Source organism: Symphalangus syndactylus, chromosome 21, assembly GCF_028878055.3.
Source record: "Symphalangus syndactylus isolate Jambi chromosome 21, NHGRI_mSymSyn1-v2.1_pri, whole genome shotgun sequence".
Classification (NCBI taxonomy): Eukaryota; Metazoa; Chordata; class Mammalia; order Primates; family Hylobatidae; genus Symphalangus; species Symphalangus syndactylus.
This window is the reverse complement of record NC_072443.2, coordinates 49656372-49676958: the sequence shown is the minus strand read 5'-3', so window position 1 is coordinate 49676958 and position 20587 is coordinate 49656372. Positions and strand designations below refer to the sequence as shown.

Sequence of the window (20587 nt, the reverse complement as noted above, 5' to 3'; positions counted from 1 at the left end):
TCTAGTTTAGTTTTTGTCATTGGGAAGTACTCAGTCTTTTGCCATCAGCCCCAGTAAATGTTCCACAAAGGATATGAAATGGAGGATTTGTCCTGACTAGTATTCCAGCTCTACCCTATAGCATGTGAGTTCAGACAACCTTACTAGTTCCCATTTGGTGTGTCCAGTTTCTCAAAAGAGCAGATTTACATGCCCTTAGTTTTATAGCACTAGAAAGGGGAGACATCCCCCAGACAGATGCAGTACCCATTTTCATAAGACATTTAGGTAAAAGGGTGTTACAACTACTTTACATAAAGCTTGTTTAAACATCTTAAATTTCATTATTTTATTAACCTGTACGTTTTTATGTCCTGGTCCCAGGAACCTTTTTCTACCCCAAGACCATTTTACCTTTTCTGGTGAAAAAAGGTTTGGGTTCCTAGCAGCAAGTTGCATCTGCAAAACTCATGAGGGAGAGCAAATTTGATAAGGCTTCTCAAGCAGTCATTATGATTCTGTGGGAGGAGCATCCATGTAAAAGGGACCCCCTCAACCCCCAAATTTACCATGACTTGGGTAATAGGCATATTTGGTGGAAGGATATACCAGTTATCCTAAATCCAGTTACATGGCTTGCATATGAAGCATATTAACTGCTTGTGAAGCATATTAACTGAGGTGCTTGTTTCACTTGGTATTTTATACGGAGAGCTGGGCAGTCCCCTTCTCATGACAAACAGACATTATGGTGGCATTTATCTGGTCCACTAGACTAACTGCTCTCTCAGGAATGACCTCTTCTGCATTTGGATCATATATACTCATTAGTGATTGTTCAATAGTGAGCTGCATCAACCCAAACAAGCTCTTAATTTCTGTAGCATTTAAAATTAAGGATTTTGTCCTAAAAGTGGTTATTTTTACAATCCACTATACACTTTTTTAAGAAGCTGAGAAGCTGATGATACAAATCTACAAAATGAAACAATTTCTTTATATTATACCCTCTGGTTTTAAATAGTTTTGCCCTTCCTCCACATTGACTATCTTTTTGATAGCCACAGGTCTCAGTTAACTTTTGTTGCTCTGGCTTAATTGTTCTATTTAGTTTTAACTGTATATATTTTTTTCTTCATTCTAAAGCAACTCTTAAGTAGTTTTTTACTAGAGAAGAAAAATCTACTTTCCTTTTTTAGCAAAATCAACATCTTTGTGTTGTATAAACTTCCCCAAAAACATATTTTATGCTCCTATTTTAACTTTTAGTAACTCAAAATTTCCAGTGATAAAAACTGAGGTTTTAACATGACTTTAAGATTTTAAATTACTAGAGAGAGTTTTGAGATTAAATTTGCCAAATTAATTTTACCAAAGATTACAAGATCATGTGAATTAAAAATCATCTGAGCTAGCCTCTACCGATCTGATAAGCACTTACATTTTTAAAGTTACCAGGTTAGAGCTCTTTCATGTAGTTTGGTAGTGAAATATCACTTCTACATGACACATATAAAGATAAAGATATAACAGGCATGCAGAATTAAAAGGTCTACAAGATCTAATTTTATTGGCCTGTTTTCAAAAAAAATTATCTCCCTTCAGATAATTTTGTTAATTATCCTATAACTATTATTAAGTTACGGGAACCAACAAAAGGTGAAGGAGAGATCTATTATCCAAGGCCTTTTCAAAAGAGAAAGAGCTGAACTTGTGAGATACCAATCTGCAGAATGTCAAAGAGACAGATTATAGAGTTTATAAATTAAAAACTTATTACATTAAAAATAAGTCAATATTTGTAATAAAATATTGTTTTAGCCAATTATTTAGTTTTGTATTAGTGTATTTTTTAAATATCAAAGACCAATCTCTAGAGAGACTACTATAATTTCTTCTTAATCATAGCCAACTGAACTATACAATCTTTTTTTAAACCAAATTCCTTTTACTAACCTTATTACAACTTACATAGACCATTCACAACATGCTTAAATTTTATGTTGTGTCCTAAATATCTCTCTTTCTTGAACAACTTAGTCATTTTATTTTAGGACAAAAATTCACTACACAAGATTCTTCCTTATATAGTATCACTTTCCTTTTTTACCTTCTTTACCAAAAATTACCTCTTTATGTCTTATCTTTCTCTACATCTCTTATTTCCTAGTTCCTTTTATCTTGTTTTATACATAACCTGTAAATAAGCTTTGAATTAGAAAAAAGATATTTACCATTTAAAAAAAAGTTTTCCTATAATTTTTAAATTGGAAATTACCCAGATACTTAATATTTATTAATAACCTGAGGTCCTAAATTATATGACAAGTTTATTTACAAACACTTATTCCATTACCTTTACCTGATTAATTTATTTGTTTACCTGGATTATGAACAAAAACTGTGACAGTCATTATTTAAGTTATTTCCCTGTTAACAATTTTTATAGCTGTGAATTTCAGGTGTTTACTTCAATAACGAATTTATGATTAAATATGAGCATTTTTTTCCAATAACTCATGATTTAGCTGTTTTTATTAAACCAACCATATTCCATGTCTTATTTATCAAAAATTATACAAGCAAAGATCATTCTGTCTTGGGCTGGGTTTTATAGTTTTATAACCCTATGGCTAATCTTATAGTATTCTGAAGGAATAAGCATGAAGCCACTGGATCAATAAATGCAAACAAAAATACTAACAATTCTTAGAACATTTTAGTATTTTTTACCAATGATTTTAAAGACAGCTTATTTATTAAATATTTTACTTGTCATGTGAACTTGAAAAGCATTTGATTAGTATTTTTTGATAAAGTATTTAAGTGCTTTTATTTTTACTTAAGCTAATTAGAGCTCTTTTACATATTTTTAGTAGTGAAACATTGTGTACACAACACATAAATACATAGTGTATTAGGCATGGCAATAGAAGTACATCTTATGCATTTGTAAGACCTCTTTTTCCCTTAGACTTTTAAATTCATGATAGCCTGTTTCATCACCCTAGGCAGTTGTCAGCTAAATAGTCCTATATTTGCATATTAAAGGAAACAACTCTTAGGTGAAAAATTAGATAGCAAAATTTACATCTCAAAGTACCAAGAGACAGTCTGGTGTGCTAGAGGGAAATTAAAATGGATTTAATTTGCCAATTAAACAAAATTATAGACGTCTATTATAAAATCCTTTTAAACACACACACACACACACACACACACACACACACACACAGATCCTATAGCTTTTACTTCAGAACTTTAGCCATGAGATAAATACAAATTCCCCAGCTTGCAAAAAAAAAAAAAAAGAAAGAAAAAGAAAATAGGCTAGATCCAAACGTGGTTTTTAATCTCAGTACAAAAGTAAAAGCAGATTTAAAGCAGGCAGAAAATATAGAGAAGAAGAGAACTTAGGAACTCTATGGTGTATTGGTCAACCTTAGGGCTCTTTTCCTTAATGTAAATGTGCACAAGGATCATTATATTTCCATTTTACATAAGCTCTGAAAAGTAGAGGCACCATAAAACCAACAGAGTGCCCAAAATGAGGTCATTCTCCTTGTTTTCTCCTCATTCTTAGATCATTTGTTTCCCACTTATTTTTTTCTTAAAGGTAGGAACTGAGCTGTGGCCCAGGGTTTTTGTGTGGTGGATCAATGTGTGCTGCTTGTGGGCAGGACCCCACCATGTGTCACCACTGAGTCGTTTCCACCCTTTTACATGTCTCAGTTTCTCTCTCCAGAGGTCTATTACCTTTGAGAGGGCTCAAAATGACAGGTGATCAGTCCTTATATGCATTCCTGGACAAGCCATTTTTAAAATTAATTTTTGTTGGGGATTTCCCCATAGGGCTGCTGCATGTCGCAGGATGTCAACCCCCCAGACACTCCTGCAAGGCCCCCAGTCACCCAGGAGCACCTTTTGGCTGGGAGGAGCAAATGCCTTTTCTCTTCGGAGTTGAGAAAACTCAGTCTCTCATTTACCTATGAAAACAACAGTTCAATTCCTCACACAAATGTGCAGACAAGCTGAATCAAGATTAATTTTGGGAGGAAAAAGCAATGAAGAAAACCCTTTAGAATGCATCTCTGAACTAGAATTAGAATCCTTAAACAACAACTTCCTAGGAGAAAAACCAGCTCACACTAAACGAAGGACTGTCAACCAAAGGGAGATCTGGGGCTCAGGAGGACTTACCAGTTCCATCCGGGGAGAAGCTAGAAGTCTGGGAGGCTTCGATGGGGCCCACTGGTATCTTAGCTCCGAGTTCAGGCAACTCCTTTGGGGTCCTGAGTCTTCTCTGAGGCCCCACGTTGGGTGCCAAATTATTGTCGATGAAAACAGTCAGACTCTGTAAAATATTTGAAGAGATTTATTGTGAGCCAAATATGAGTGACCACAGCCAGTGACACAGCCTTCAGGAGGTCTTGAGAACATGTGCCCAAGGAGGTTGGGGTACAGCTTGGTTTAATACATTTTAAGGAGGCATGAGACTTCAAGTTTAGTTCATTTAAGAAATAAATTGTTTGATCCAGAACAGCGGGAAAAGTCAAAGAGGGGGAGGGTGGTTCTAGGCCATAGGTCAATTTAAACATTTTCTGGTTGACAATTGGTTGAGTTTGTCCAAAGACCTGGGATTAAAGAAAGGAATGTCTGGGTTAAGAGATTGTGGAGACCAATGTGTTTTATCACGCAGATGAAGCATCCGGATAGGATAGCAGGCTTCAGAGAGAAGAGGCTGTAAAATGTTTCTTATCAGTCTTAAAGTCTGTGTTGATGTTAATGCAGGAGAGGGATAATGAGGCATGTTCGGCCTCCACTTCCCCTTATGGCCTGAACCAGTCTTTCAGGTTAAATTCTAAAAGCCCTGGCTGAGGAAGAAGTCCATTCGGATGATTTGGTGGTTGGGGACGGAGGGTGCCTTATCATTTATTTTTTGGTTTGAAATATAATGATATATTTTACCAAGTCTAGTGAACCATCAGGCCTCCCTCAGGCCAGGACTGGGAATTGCCAATTTCGTTAGGAGTGATGATAATACTATGAGAATGTTTAAAAAATAGGCCTTACTGATTAAACATACTCGAGTATTTAAAGGAGAATTTATCTACTGGGATGCTTTAAAATTACTCTGGGAAAAAAGGGAAAACGAAAGGCATGTGTGGGGTGAAGCACAGACTTTTTGTTGTTGTTTTTAAAGCAAAAGGCGGGTCCCAAGGGAAGCTGGCTGTCGGTGGGTTCCCTTCTCTGTACCTTTCTACCTTGACAGCTCCATAATAAAAACCTGCAGCCGCACGGGCTCCTCTCCCTTAGCGCTCCCGCGGGGGCGGCCAGTGGGGCCCCAGCTGTGAGGAGGGCTCGGGCTCGCGAGCCTCGGTCCCCCACTTCCGTCCCCGCGGTCCCCGGCGGGGCTCTGCGTTGCCAGGGCTTGGGCGTCTGCTGCCGTCCCCAAACGCCAGGTCGTCCGAGGTCTGGCCGCCCGCCGGGGCGGAGCCAGGGAAGCCCGACCTTCCCGCTTCCTGCCTGAGCCGCAGGCCCGCCCCTGCATCCTCCGCCCGCCTCTTTCCTGCCGCTGCCTGGGAGGGGACCCGGTAAGCGCGGCCCTGTTCCGGGCGGGGTTGAGGCGGAAGGTGGGGTCAGCTGGGGCCCGAGGGGGGTCGGGGAGGCGCGCGGGAGAGGGCGCCCGGGAGGGGGTGCGCGGGAGGCGGGTGAACCGGGCGCCGGGCCCTGGGGGCCAGGTGGGAGGGGGAGCCAGGTGGGGGCCGGGATTTGGGGGACTAGGTGAGGGGAAGGCGCGCAGGAGATGAGGTAAACCCGAGGGATCGGAGGGGCGACCTGGGGCGGGGTGGGGCCATGCCTGGGGTAGGCCACGCCTCGAAGAGGCCGGGGGAGGACCCAGGCGCTGGGGGTCGCGGGGGAGAGGGCCGGTCCTACCCTTAGGTGTCTGAGGCCGCTCCCCACACCGCGGCGGTGTGCATTCAGCGGCCCTGTCTCCTCCTTCCTGGCCTGCTCAGGGCACGGCTCCTGGTTGGATGTCACACGCGTGACTCCTGCAGCTGCCCTCAGCGCCCGCGCGCAGGGAGCCCTCGCTGCCTCAACCAGACCTCCTGCCAGCCTCTGCCACAGGCTCAGCCCACTGTCCTGGGTGGGCTCGGTGCAAACCTTTGGTGAAGAAAGCCTCCTGGGGGTGCCCAGCCGGGAGTCTCTCTCAGAGTCCCACACTCTCTCCATCCAGGAGAGCCGGTGGGATAGATCTCTTTAAAATCCCATTATTGCCGGGCGCGGTGGCTCACGCTTGTAATCCCAGCACTTTGGGAGGCCGAGGCGGGCGGATCACGAGGTCAGGAGATCGAGACCACGATGAAACCCCGTCTCTACTAAAAATACAAAAAATTAGCCGGGCGTGGTGGCGGGCGCCTGTAGTCCCAGCTACTCGGAGAGGCTGAGGCAGGAGAATCGCGTGAACTCGGCATGCGGAGCTTGCAGTGAGCCGAGATCGCACCACTGCACTCCAGCCTGGGCGACAGAGCGAGACTCCGTCTCAAAAAAAAATAATAATAATAATAAATAAAATCCCATTATTTATGTATTTATTTTTTCCTCTTTCTTCCAGTTTTTTTTCCATATGACTTTAGTGATCAAATCCCACTTTTTTTTTAGAAGGCTTTTACACCAGTGGTTTTCAAACTGTGGTCCCAGGACCAGCAGCACTGCCTTTCCTGAGATCTGCTAGAAATGCGGGTTCCCTAGCCCCACCCTGACCGTCTAAATCCTAAACCTTGGGGGTGGGTCCTCATACTTGTCTTTAGCAGGTCCTCCTGGTGGTTCTGACCATAACTGAAACCTTAGGGCTTTGAGGAGTCTGAACTGGGGTTGAGGATGGGCCAGGTGCCCTGTGATGATAATGCATGACTCCATTTAATCTTCACAGCCCTACAGAGTAGGTAGTATTACCCCATTTCACAGATTAGGCAACAGGGGTACAGAAAGTTTAATTTTTCCAAGGTCACAGACCTAGAAAGAGGAGGAGCTGGGATTCCAACCTTGGGTTATGGCTCCAGAACATTCCCACTGAGGTGAGGTCCCCTGTGAAAGTGGGGAGGGGTGAAGCCCAGAGGCCGTGGTGGCCTCCCTGCCAGGCAGAGACCATTAGTTCCAGAATCACGACCAGCCAGGTGCGTGGTCAGCAGTGGCCCTGCCTGCCTGCCTTTGGGTGAGCCCTGGTCTGTGTGAGCTGCTGGGACCAGGCCCCAGGGCAGGATGTGTTCACACTGGGGTGCTGACCGGGCGCCCAGAGTCCTGGGTCCAAGGCCAGCCTCACAGGGTGACACAGGGATGCTTATGGGTGACAGTGTTTCCTCCTCAGTCTGATGGGGGTGGACACCCCCCAACCCCATGCTGGCATCTGGGAGGGTGGGCAGCCTCACATACTCAGGCGTGGCTCTGACCTGTGGCCCCAGGTGGGCCATGACCTGCCTTGCCCAGCCCAGCCCCTTTCAAGGCACAAGGGTCTCTGACCACTGTCCCATAGCAGGGTTTCTCGGCCTCCACACTACTGACATTTGGGGTGGGGCAGTTCTTTGTTGTGAGGGGCTGTCCTGTATCACCCCCTCTGTCGGGACAACCAAAACCATGTGCAGACATTGCCCAGTGTCCTCTGTGGGGACCTTGGAGGCGATGCCTCCACTGGCATCTTGGCTCCTCCCTGGGGCTCTGGGATTAGAGGTTTCCTGGCCCACGGCCCACTTTCCCACAGGAGCCTCCTCCAGCCTGTGCTTGGTTGTTCATCTGCACTAGCTGTCAGTGACACAGGGACATTGGAACATGTTCTCCTTGCAAACACTCCAACATTCAGGTGGAGCTGAGGGGCCTTTGGCCACGTCCACAGCTGTGAGATCCCCCACCCTGCAAGGGGCACAGAGCAGGTGGGAATGACTGTGGTGCTGACACCAGCTGGGCCCTGCTCCCGGGTCACCCTGGCCAGGCCTTCCTCTGGCACCATGTGCAGGCGCAGTGAGGGTGGACCCAGGGCTGGGGCTCTCTAGGTACAGCTGCATGCGTGTTCCCAGCACGAATCACGGATCAGGGCTGCACTAGCACCTGCTGCTCTGGTGTTTGCTATCACCAAGCACAGTGGCTGTGCACTCTTGGGTTAACCTCCTCAGGCACGCGTGTAAGTGACTCACCAAGACTGGGGCTGAGTGAGGATGTGTGGCCTGGAGTGGTCACTGCCCAGTTGCCTCTGGCAGGGGCAGACCCAGAGCCTTGTGGCTGTGTTCCAGGCCCTTCTCTCCACCCCTTGCCCTAGTGGTGGCAAGGTGAGGTGCCTCACACCAGGTTCATTTATTTATATTAAAAAAATTTTATTGACACATAATAGATGTACATATTTTTGAGTTGCCTGTGATAATTTAACACGTTCATGTAACTTGTAAAGATCAAATCAGTGCAATATAGACATCCATCATTTTAGAGATTGGTCTTTTATTCCAGAAACATTTGAATTTTAGCTATTTCAAAGTATAAAATAGATTATTGTAAACTATAGTCACCCTATTGATTCATCAAACACTATTTCTTATTTCTTCCATCAAACTGTGTATTTCTAGCCATGAACCATCCTCCCTTCTTCCCCCTGTCCCGCCACAGGCTTTGGTAACCATTGAACTTTCTACCTCCTTGAGATCCCCTCCTTCAGCTCCCACATATGAATGAGGCCATGTGATGTTTGTCTTTCTGTCCACGGCTTATTTCACTGAATGTAATGACCTCCAGTTCCATCTATGTTGTTGCAAATGACAGGATCTCATTCTTCTTTATGGCTGGATATTGTACTCTGTTGTGTATATGTACCACATCTTCTTTATCCTTTCATTTGGTGTGGAAACTTAGGTTGATCCATATCTTAGCTATTGTGAATAGTGCTGCAAGAAACATGGGGTACAGATATCTCTTCAATATCCTGGTTTCCTTTCTTTTGGATATGTACCCATTAGTGGGATTGCTGGATCATATGGTAGTTCTGTTTTTAGTTTTTTGTTTTTTTTTTTTCAGAGATGGAGTCTCGCTCTGTTGCCCAGGCTAGAGTGCAGTGGCACAATCCCAGCTCACTACAACCTCCACCTCCTGGGTTCAAGTGATTCTCATGCCTCAGCCTCCCAAGTATCTGGAACTACAGGCATGTGTCACCACACCCAGCTAATTTTTTGTATTTTAGTAGAGAAGGGGTTTTGGCATGTTGGCCAGGCTGGTCTCAAACTCCTGGCCTCAAGTGATTCTCCCACCTTGGCCTCCCAAAGTGCTGGGATTACGGGTGTGAGCCACCACATCTGGCTTGCTTTTAGTTTTTAAAGGAACTTCCATACTGTTCTCCATAGTGGCCGAACTAGTTTACATTCCCGCTGACAGTGTACAAGGAATGCTTTCTCCACATCCTTACCAGTGTCCATTATTCCCTGTCTTTTTTATAAAAGCCATTTAAAATGGGGTGGGATGATATCTCATTGTGGCTTTGACTTGCATTTCTCTCATGATTAGTGATGTTGAGTACTTTTTGCATATATGTGAGCCATTTATGTCTTCTTTTGAGAAATGTCTATTAGATCTTTTGGCCATATTTTAATTGGATTTTTTTTTTATATTGAGTTGTTTGAATTCCTGGTACTATATATTCTGGTTATTAATCCCTTGTGAGATGAGTGGTTTCAGATATTTTCTCCCATTCTGTGGGTTATTTTTTCACTTTGTTGTTTCCTTTGCTGTGCAGAAACTTTTTAGCTTAATGTAATCCCATTTGTCTATTTTTGCTTTGGTTGCCTGTGTTTTTGAGGTCTTACACAAAAAGTCTTTGCCCAGACCAATGTCCTGCAAAATTTCCCCAATATTTTCTACTAGTAGTTGCATGGTTTTAAATCATATAAGCCTTTAATCCATTTTGATGTGATTTTTTAGTATAGTGAGAAATAGGGGTCTAGTTTCATTCTTCTGCACATGGATATCCTGTTTTCCCAGTCCATCTATTGAAGAGACTGTCCTTTCCCCAGAGTATGTTCCTTGTGCATTTGTCAAAAATGAGTTGGCTGTAAGTGTGTGGATTTATATCTAGATTCTCTCTTCTGTCCATTGGCTTATGTGTCTGCCAGTACCATGCTGATTTGGTTACTATAGCTTTGTAGTATATTTTGAAGTCACTATGATGCCTCAAGCTTTATTCTTTTTGCTCAGGATTGCTTTGGCTATTTGGGGTCTGTTGTAGTTACATATAAATTTTAGAATTGTTTTTTCTATTTCTGTGAAGAATGACATTGGTATTTTGGTAGTGATTGCATTGAATCTGTAAATTGCTTTGGGTAAAATTGTCATTTTCATTGAAATTCTTCCATTCCTCAAACATAATGTATCTTTCCATAAGCTTTCATTTTTATTTCCCTAACCTCTCCTCAGGTGGCTGTCTAGGCTGTCTTTGTGTTTCTCCAGCTGAGCTCTTGTTCCCATCCTGTGTCAGTTTCTTCATGGTTTTCTCTGTAGGAGTTCTTCATTCTGTTTGCACACTTATCCTTTGTCTCTTGTATTGGGTCCAACTATTTTCTCCTAGGCTTTTGCTTGCTTTTAAATTTTATTTAGAAGTTTTGTCCTACAGAATATTTAAACTTCGATGCAACTAAGTTAATCATTTTTCCCCTTTGGTTTTTGCTTTCAATTGTGTGTGTGTGTGTGTGTGTGTGTGTGTGTCCCTTACCCTTAAGGAATTTAAATCCCTGATTGTGTGTGCGTGTGTGTGTTTCCCTTACCTTAAGGAGTTTAAATCCCTGATTTAGGTTCAATTTTTTTTCTGACTGTCCACTTCCCTGGTTGCTCAGGAGATCTAAGCCCTGCCTTTCTGGCAGAGGGAGCCGGGAAGTTAACTGCCTCTCTTTGTTCTTTCTGTAAGCCTTGGGCATCTGGGTGCCTGTAGCATTGCTAAGGTGACCGCGGGCCTTGGGAAGAACAGTTTGCATCAGGAGAAGAGGAGGGGAGGTGAGAACACACTGTGGGCATGATTCTTTGTATAATTTTGCCATGAAGAGGAGGAGGGGAATGAAGTGAGAGCTAGCTTGAGGTCAAGGCTGGGTTTATAGAGGCAGATCCTAGAGCAAGTTTCTCTTCTCATCAGATGATCCCACAGAGGTAGAGGGGAGAAACTGAGGAGGCGGGAGAGAGGGGTTCCTTGTAGGTGTGACCCCTTGAGAGGACCCCAGTAGGGTCCTAGGCCTAGGGGAGACACTGGCCTTTCTGGTGCTCTTTTAATCCTGTTTCCTCTTCTGCGTAAAGTGGTCGATAATAGTCTAGCCTTCCCACGGTCCCATGAGGATTAAAGGAGGTAAAGGCATACTGCACAGGTCATCGGTAGCTGTGTCTGTTATTTTTTGAAAAGATTAGGGATCTGGCACTGCAGGGACCCCTTGATCCCCACCCTGTTCTGCCAAGCATCCTTCCTCCTCATGGTTCTGGGGCTGCCACCCAGAGAAACAGAGTGGAGCCTGGAGAGCCGGCCGATAGCTCAGCTCTGTGTGGTACGGGTTCCTCCCAGTGTGGGCAGGGTCCAAGTCCTCCTCCTCTCCTTTTTTCTCCACTAGCTGTCTCTCCATGATCTCTAGGCTTCCAATGTGAGCCTGGCTCAGTTTTACCAGCATTGCTACAGAGGATGTGATAGGAATTTAAAGAAAATGGCTGGTCTGGCCAAAGGGGTCAGGCTGGAAGTTTGAGGATGAGAAGGTCATGAGGAAGGTGGAATGGGTTCTACTGTTAGGACTTAAGGGATGCAGCAGTGGCCTTGCCCAGCCAGGAGAGTGGCCATTCCTGCCTGTAGGAGTGGGGCAGAGAGTTGGAGGGGCCTGGCGTGGTGAGAGGGAGGCATTTTCTGCCCCTGGCATTAGGCCCCTGCAGGTCCTTCAGGGAAGTGGGAGGCAGGTGAGAGTAGGCAGTTCCCATCTCTGTTTATTGCCTCTTGGAGCCACACCGGTGCCGCCTGGGCCCAGGTTGTCTGGGCTGGATGAGGGGCACCGTTCCTACCGGCGAGGGTGCCGCTGACTCAAGAGGCCTCCCCGTGCCCCGTCCCAACTGCACGTTGCGGTCGCCCAGGCCGGCGGCTCCTTTGCTAACTCATCACCTGCTCCATTCAGGCCCCTGAGAAGGAAGCACGGAGGAGGCAGGAGGTGCCGTGACTCTCCACTTCTCCCTGCTGCAAGGCACAGTGTGGGGCACACATCCCTGTTCAGTTCTTCCATCAGCTCCTGCTGAATCCATAAATTCCTTGAGAAAATGTTTTACCAGCAGTTGGGTGGCATAAGCCTACCACCTCATTCCTTGCCTGAAACTGTGATTGACAAGCAAGGATGACAAGCAGGCATGTAGACATCTTACTGAAGATGGGCCAGAGATGTATACATTCTATCAAATAAAATCCAGGATCTAGAACATGGATTAAAAAAACACAGTGAGTGTGTGGGCCTGTGTCTGTGTGGGTAAACATTGGAAGGATATACACTAGACTTGCACTGATTATTTTGGAATAGTGAAATTGTCAGTGATTTTTAAACGGCGTTATTTTATTTATTTATTTATTTATTTATTTATTTATTTATTTATTTATTTTTTTTTGAGACAGAGTCTCACTCTGTCCCCTAGGCTAGAGTGCAGTGGTGCTATCTTGGCTCACTGCAGCTTCCACCTCCCAGGTTCAGGTGATTCTCCTGCCTCAGCCTCCTGAGTAACTGGGACTACAGGTATGCATCACCACACCTGGCTAATTTTTTGTATTTTTTGATAGAGATGAGGTCTTACCATGTTGGCCAAGCTGGTCTCAAACTCCTAGCCTCAAGTGATCCACCTGCCTCTGTCTCCCAAAGTGCTGGTATTACAGGCATGAGCCACCATGCCCAGCCTCGTTATATTATTTTATATTGTCTAAATTATATTTTTTATTAACACATGTCACTTTTGTAATTAGAAAAATAATCCAGTTATTTTCATTTTGGAAAGGAAAGGAGGCAGAGGTGGTTTATTGATTGTAGAATAGAGGAAGAGATTGTGGGGCAGTCATACAGTTCAGTTTTCTACAGCAATAAAATAGATTCAGCAGCATGGCTGAATCTCAGAAATCTAATGTCAACTGAAAGAAACTGGACATGAAAAGAATCCGTGGAGTGTTACTTTGTTGATCTAAATCGCAAAGTAGGCCAAACTCAACTGTAACACTTAGGGCTGCACACATTGTAAAACTAAAGAAAAAATAAAACAGATCGAGGAATGGTCATCCCCAGAGTGAGGCTAGTGTCATCTCTCATAGGGAGGGATGAGTTGTTATCAGAGAGGGGCTCAGAGTGGAGAGGCTGGTCATGCTTTGCTTCTTGAACTTAGTGGGAGTATAAGGGTGCTTGCTTTAATATTATCTCATAAATGATTCATAATTTTTTTATTGTGATATAAAGTTCATACCATAAAATTCACCCCTTTTAAATGTACAGTTCAGTAGAACAGAAAACTCATATTCACACAAAGACTTGTACATGAATAGTCATAGGAGTATTATTTATAATAGCACCAAAGTGGAAATAACCCAAATGTCTGTCACTCATTAGTGAGTAAGCAAAATATGATATGTCCATATAATGGAATGTTACCCAGCTGTAAAAAGGAATGAAGTACTGATTCATGTAACAACATGGATGAACCTTGACAACATTATGTTAGGTGGTATCTTACTGTAATTTTGATTTGCATTTTTCTAACAATGCAGCTGAGCATCTTTTAATGTTAAGTGAAACCATCGTTTCATGTGCTTATTGGCCATTGTACATCTTTGGAGAAATGTCTGTTCAATTCCTTCGTCATTTAAATTGTCTTTTTATTGTTGAATTGTAAGTATTCTTTATATATTTGGGATACTAAACCCTCATTAGATATAATGATTGGCAAATACTTGCACATTTTGTGGATCGTCTTTACTTTCTTGAGAATGTTCTTTGAAATACAACTTTCAAATTTTGATGAAATCCAATTTGTCAATTTTTTCTTTGGTTGCTTGTACTTCAGATATCACATCTAAGAAACTGTTGCCTAATCCAAATTCCCTGGGATTTACACCTGTATTTCATTCTAAGTGTTTTAGGTAGTTTTAGCTCTTATGTTTAACTCTTTAAGCCATTTTGAGTTAGTTTTTGTATGTGGTTTGAGGTAGGCGTTCAAATTCGTCCTTTTGCATGTGAATACTCAGTTGTCCCAGCACCATTTATTGAAGAGACTACTCTTTCCCCATCCAATGGTTTTTATACCTTCGTAATAAATCCATTGGCCATAGATGCATGAATTTATTTATAGACTCTCAGTTCTGTTCTATTAATCTATATTTCTATTCTTTGCCAATACCAAGTTTTACAATAAGTTTTGAAATTAGGAAGTCTGTGTTCTCCAACTTCATTCTCTTTTTTCAGGATTGTTCAGGATTTTCTGTTCCCTTGCATTTCCATTTGCATTTTAGAATCAGCTTGTCATTTTCTCCAGAAAGAAAGAAAGAAAGAAGGGAGGGAGGGAGGGAGGAAGGAAAAAAAAAGACCTCTGGAATTTGAATAGGGATTGTATTCAACCTGGAGATCAATGTTTTATACTTTTCAGGGTACAAGTTTTGGACTTCTTTTGTTAAATTTGTTCTGAAGTTTTCTTCATTTCTTGCATTTCTATTGCAAATGTAATTGTTTTATTTGTTTACTTTTAGATTATTCATTATTAGTGTATAAAAATAAAACTGGCTGAGTACAGTGGCTCACAGCTGTAATCCCAGCACTTTGGGAGGCTGAGGCAGGAGGATCAGTTGAGCCCAGGAATTTGAGACCAGCCTGGGCAACATAGCAAGACCTCATTTCTACAAAAAATAAAAAAAGTAGCCGAGCATGATAGCATATACCTGTAGTCCCAGCTGCTCAGGAGGCTGAGGTGGGAAGATCACTTGAGCTCAGGAGTTTGAGACCAGCCTGGGCAACATAGCAAGACCCTGTCTACAAAAAATAAAATATTAGCTGAGCATGGTGGAATATGCCTGTCGTCCCAGCTACTCAGGAGGCTGAGGTGGGAGGATTACTTGAGCCTAGGAGGTTGAGGGTGCAGTGAGCTATGATCGTGTCACTGCACTCCCGCCTGGGTGACAGAGTGAGAGCCTGTCTCAAAACAACAACAACAAAAACAACCAAACAATCCAAAAACCCAAACAACAACAAAACAAAAAAACTGACTTTTGTGTATTGACCTGCGTCCACCAGTCCTACACATTGCTGAACTTGTTTACTGGCTGTAATAGTTTGTGTGTATGTGGATCCCTGATGATTTTTTACGTATAAGATTATGTCATCTGTGAACGGGGATAATTTTACTTCTTCCTTTTCAAGCTGGATACGTCTCATTTCTTTTCCTTGCTGAACTGTGCTGGCTAGAACCTCAGGTACAGTGTTTAATAGAATTGGCAAAAACAGCGATTCTTGTCTTGTTCCTAATCTTAGTGGGAAAACTTTCAGACTCTCGCTAACTATGTTAGCTTTGGGTTTCTCACAGATGCCCTTAATCAGGATGAGGACATTCCCTTCTATTCCTCTTATCATTATCAAATATCCTTCTTTGTCTGTGTTAAGAATTCTTGTCTTAACGTCTAGGAATAGAAGGGAATATCCTCATCCTGACTAAGGGCATCTGTGAGAAACCCAAAGCTAACTTTTTAAAGTGTTTTTATCGTCAAAGAGTGTTGGATGTTGCCAAATGCTTTTTCTGTGTCTGTTGAGCTGTTTTCTCCCCATTATTCTATTAATTTGGTGTATTCATTGATTTTCATATATTGAACCAACTTTGCATTCCTGAAATAAATCCCACTTGGTTATATTGTAAAAGTCTTTGTATGTACTGGTGGCTTGAGTTTATTAGTATTTTGCTGAGGATTTTGTGTCTGTATTCATAACATACATTGGTCCGTAACTTTCTTGGGTTGTCTTTATACTGGTCTCATACAAGCAGTTGGGAAGTGTTCCCTTCTCCAATTTGTTGTTGAGAGTTTATGAAGGATTGGTGTTTTTTTTTTAAAATGCTTGGTAGACTTCTCTAGTGAAGCCATCCGGTCTTAAGCTTTTCTTTGTGGGAAGTTTTTTGATTACTAATTCAATCTCTTCAATTGTAGATCTATTAATATTTTTTATTTCTTCATGAGTCAGTATTACTAGTTTAAGTGTTTCTAGGAATTTGTACATTTCATCTAGGTTTTCTAATTTTTTTAGCTTTATTTTTTAATGTTTAGGTTCAGGGGTACATGTGCAGGTTTGTTATAAATTAGGTATCATGGGGGTTTGGTGTGCAGATTATTTTGTCACCCAGGTAATAAACATAGTACCCAATAAGTCGTTTTTTGGATTTTTTTTTTTTTTTTTTTTTTTTTTTGAGACAGGGTCTTGCTCTGCCACCCAGGCTGGAGTGCAGTGGTGCAATCTCGGCTCACTGCAACCTCTGCCTCCCATGCTCAAGCGCCTCCTGCCTCAGCCTCCTGAGTAGCTGGGACTACAGGTACACTCCACCATGACTGGCTAATTTTTGTATTTTTTATAGAGGGTTTCACCATCTTGCCTAAGCTGGTCTTCAACTCCTGAGCTCAAGCAATCTGCTTGCCTCGGCCTCCCAAAGTGCTAGGATTACAGGTATGAGCCACCGCATCGGCCAGATAGGTAGTTTTTTGATCCTCTTTCTCCTCTCACCCTCCGTTCTCAAGTAGGCCCTGGTGTCTGTTGTTCTCTTCTTTATATGCATGTGTACCCAATGTTTGGCTCTCAGTTATAAGTGAAATGTGGTACTGGGTTTCTGTTTCTGCATTAGGTTGTTTAGGATTATGGCCTCCAGTTCCATCCATGTTGCTGCAGATGACATGATCCTGTTTTTTCATGGCTGCATAGTATTCCATGGGCATATGTACTACATATTCTTCATTCAGTCTTCTGCTGACAGGCATTAGGCTGATTTTATGTCTTTGCTATTGTGAATAGTGCTGCGATGAACGTACCTGTGCATGTGTCTTTATGGTAGAATGAAGTATATTTCTTTGGGTATACACCCAATAATGGGATTGCTGGGTTGAATGGTACTTCTGTTTTAAGTTCTTTGAGAAATCACCTTCACTGCTTTCCACAATGGCTGAACTAAATTACATTCCCACAAGCAATGTATAAGTATTCTCTTTTGTCCACAACCTCACCAGCATCTGTTATTTTTTGACTTTTTAATAATAGCCATTCTGACTGGTGGCTTTTCCAATTTGTTGGCTTACAATTAATCATATATTCTCTTATAGTTATGTTTAGTTTTGGTTGTAATGTTTCCTCTTTCATTCCTAATTTAACTATTTGAGTCTTCTGTCTTTTTTCTTCATCAGTCTATGTAAAGGATTGTCAGTTTTGTCGATCTCTTCAAGGACCCAACTTTTGGTTTTGCTGGCCTTTTTTTTTTTTTTTTTACAATTCTCTTTCATTTATTACCAGTCTAATCTATATTAATTCCTGCCTTCTACTTTTTTGGGTTTAGTTTGCTCCTCTTTATCTTAAGGTGGAAGATTGATTTATTAATTTGTTCATTTCTTTTTAAAGAAATTGATATTTATAGCTATAAACTTCCCTCTAAGCACTGCATTAACACATGCCATGATTTTTTGGCATGTTGTATTTTCATTTTCATTCATCTCAAAGAAATTTCTAATTTATCTTGTGATTTTTGTCATTGACCCATTAGTTATTTAAGAGTATGGGCTGGACATGGTGGCTCATGCCTGTAATCCTAGCACTTTGGGGGGCCAAGGTGAGCAGATCACTTGAGCTCAGGAGTTTGAGACCAGCCTGAGCAACACAGTGATATCCCATCTCTTCAAAACTTTAAAAAATAATTTAGCAGGGCATGGTGGCACACACCTGTAGTCCCAGCTACTTGGGGGGCTGAGATGGGAGGATTACATGAGCCCCAGAGGTCTAAGCTGCAGTGAGCTGTGATCACGCCATTGTACTCCAGCCTGGGTGCCAGAATTAGACCCTATCTCAAAAAAAAAAAAAAAAAGTTGTGTAATTTCTGCATATTTATAAATTTCCCAAATCTCCTTCTGTTATTGATTTCTAATTTTATTTTGTTGTGGTTGGAAAACATATTTTGTATGATTTCAGTCTTAAATTATTGAAGTTATTTTTCCTAAGATAGAACAAGCCTGCAAAATGTTCCATGTGCACTTGATAAGACTGAGTATTCTGCTATTGTTGCACAGAGTGTTTTGTATAGATGTGTTTGATCTAATTGATTTATAATGTTGTTGAAGTCCTCTTTCTTTTACTGATATTCTGTTAAATTGTTTTATCAATTATTGGAAGTGAGGTATGTCCAACTATTATTATTGAATTGTCTTTTTCTTCCTTCAATTCTGCCACTTTTATGTATTTGGGGGCTTTGTTGTTAGGCATATGTATGTTTGTAATTGTTATAGCTTCTTGATAGATTGACCCTTTTATCATTATCAAATATCCTTCTTTGTCTGTAGTAAGAATTCTTGTCTTTATGTCTGTTTTGCCTGATATTATTAATAGTATTAAAGCCACTCCAGTTATCTTTTGGTTACTGTTTGCATGGTATATTTATTTAAATCCTTTTACTTCCAATCTATCCATTTATACTTAATGTAATAATTGATAAGATGGGATTTATGTCTGCCCTTTTGCTATTTGTTTTCTGTCTGTTTAATGTCTTTTTTCCCTGTTTCCCCATTACTGCATTGTTTTGTACTAAGTAGATCTTTCCTAGTGTATCACTTTTATTCACTTGCTATTTCTTTTACATTTTTTTTCTTAGCAGTTGCCCTGAGGATTACAATCAGCACCTTGGTTTATAATAATCTTGTTTGGATCAATAACAACTTAATTCCAACTTGATTTATGTGGTTGTCTTTAAATTGAATAAGAGTAAAAAGAGTTACTAACAAAAATGTGTTTATACTTAAAAAAAAAAATCTGTCTAGGTGGTTACCTTTGCCGATGCTCTTCGTTCCTCTGTGTGGATTCAAGCTAGTGTCTAGGATCCTAATTCGGCCTGAAAGATTCCCTTTAGTGTTTCCTTTAGGGCAGGTGCTCTGGGGACGAATGCTCTGTGTCTGTTTATCTGAAAATCTCTTAATTTCTCCTTTACTTTGAAAAGATAATTTTGCTAGTTAAGAATTCTTAGGTGACAGCTTTTGTTCTTTGAGCACTTTGATGCCATCCTGTTGCCTTCTGGCTTCTATTTCTGATGAAAAATGAGCTATTAATCTTACAGAGCAGTGGTCCCCAACCTTTTTGCCACCAGAGACTGGTTTCGTTGAAGACAATTTTTCGATGGACTGGGGCGGAGGGGAGGCACTGGTTTGGGGATGAAACTGTTCCACCTCTTCATCAGGCATTAGATTCTCATACGGAGCACACAACCTAGATCCCCTGCGTGCGCAGTTCACAATACGGTTTGAGCTCCTATGAGGATCTGATGCTGCCGCTGATCTGACAGGAGGGGGAACCTGATCAGGCAGTGATGCTCGCCAGGAGCCGCTCACCTTCTGCTGTGTGGCCCAGTTCCCAACAGGGGTTGGGGACCTCTGCTCTAAAGGATCCCTTGTACATCATGAGTTGCTACTCTCTTCCTGCTTCTAAGATTCTTGGCAGGTCTTGGTGTGCTCTCTCGGAGTCTATTCTGCTTGGAATTTGTATGGATGTGGAAATTAATGTTTTATGAAATCAGGAAAGTTTTTGCCCATTATTTTTCAAATATTCTTTCTGCCTTCCCCCTTTTCAACATTTATATTGTTATGCTTGATATTCTTCCATAGTTCTCGGAGGTCCTGTTTCTTTTTCTTTATTCTTTTTCATTTCCGTTCTTCATACTGAATAATCTCTCTTGATTTATCTTTCAGTTCAGCAATTCTTTATATTCTCCCTGCTCAGATCAGCCATTTGCTCTTCTAGGGAATTTTACATTCCAGCTCTTGTACTTTAAAACTCGTGGCCGGGCGCGGTGGCTCACGCCTGTAATCCCAGCACTTTGGGAGGCCGAGGCGGGTGGATCACGAGGTCAGAAGACTGAGGCCATCCTGGCCAACACAGTGAAACCCCACCTCTACTAAAAATACAAAAAATTAGCCGGGCGTGGCAGCCTCCCCTCAGCTACTTGGGAGGCTGAGGCAGGAGAATGGCATGAACCCGGGAGGTGGGGCTTGCAGTGAGCCGAGATCGCGCCACTGCACTCCAGCCTGGGTGACAGAGTGAGACTACGTCTCAAAAAAAAAAAAAAAAAAAAATTAAATAAAACTCGTGAATTTCTATTTGGTTATTTTTAAAAATAATTTTTATCTCTATATTGATACTCTGTATTCAAGTAGACATCATTCTGAAGCTTTCCTTTGCTTCTTCTGGTACGGTTTCTTAAGTTCTTGGAACATATTTAAAACAACCAATTCAAAGTTTTGGCCTCCTTCAGGGACAGTTTCTATTAATTTTTTTTAATGGGCCATACTTTCTTATTTCTTGGCATGTCTCATTTTTGTTGT

The 20587-nt window shown here is 41.9% G+C and overlaps 1 protein-coding gene across 5 annotated transcripts in view; it reads left to right on the top strand.

Moving 5' to 3' along the window:
* The first annotated feature begins 5389 nt into the window (after positions 1–5389).
* SLC41A3 (solute carrier family 41 member 3) overlaps positions 5390–20587 on the top strand; it is an 82222-nt gene continuing 67024 nt past the window's right edge. Inside the window, exon 1 of one of the 5 annotated variants that reach the window (XM_055259197.2) lies at positions 5390–5573. The gene's annotated coding sequence lies outside the window, so the exon portion shown is untranslated. Of the gene's footprint in view, positions 5613–6992; positions 7059–20587 lie in introns of those variants that run through there. The other 4 variants (XM_055259196.2, XM_055259200.2, XM_063630201.1 and 1 more) reach the window with 4 other exon arrangements.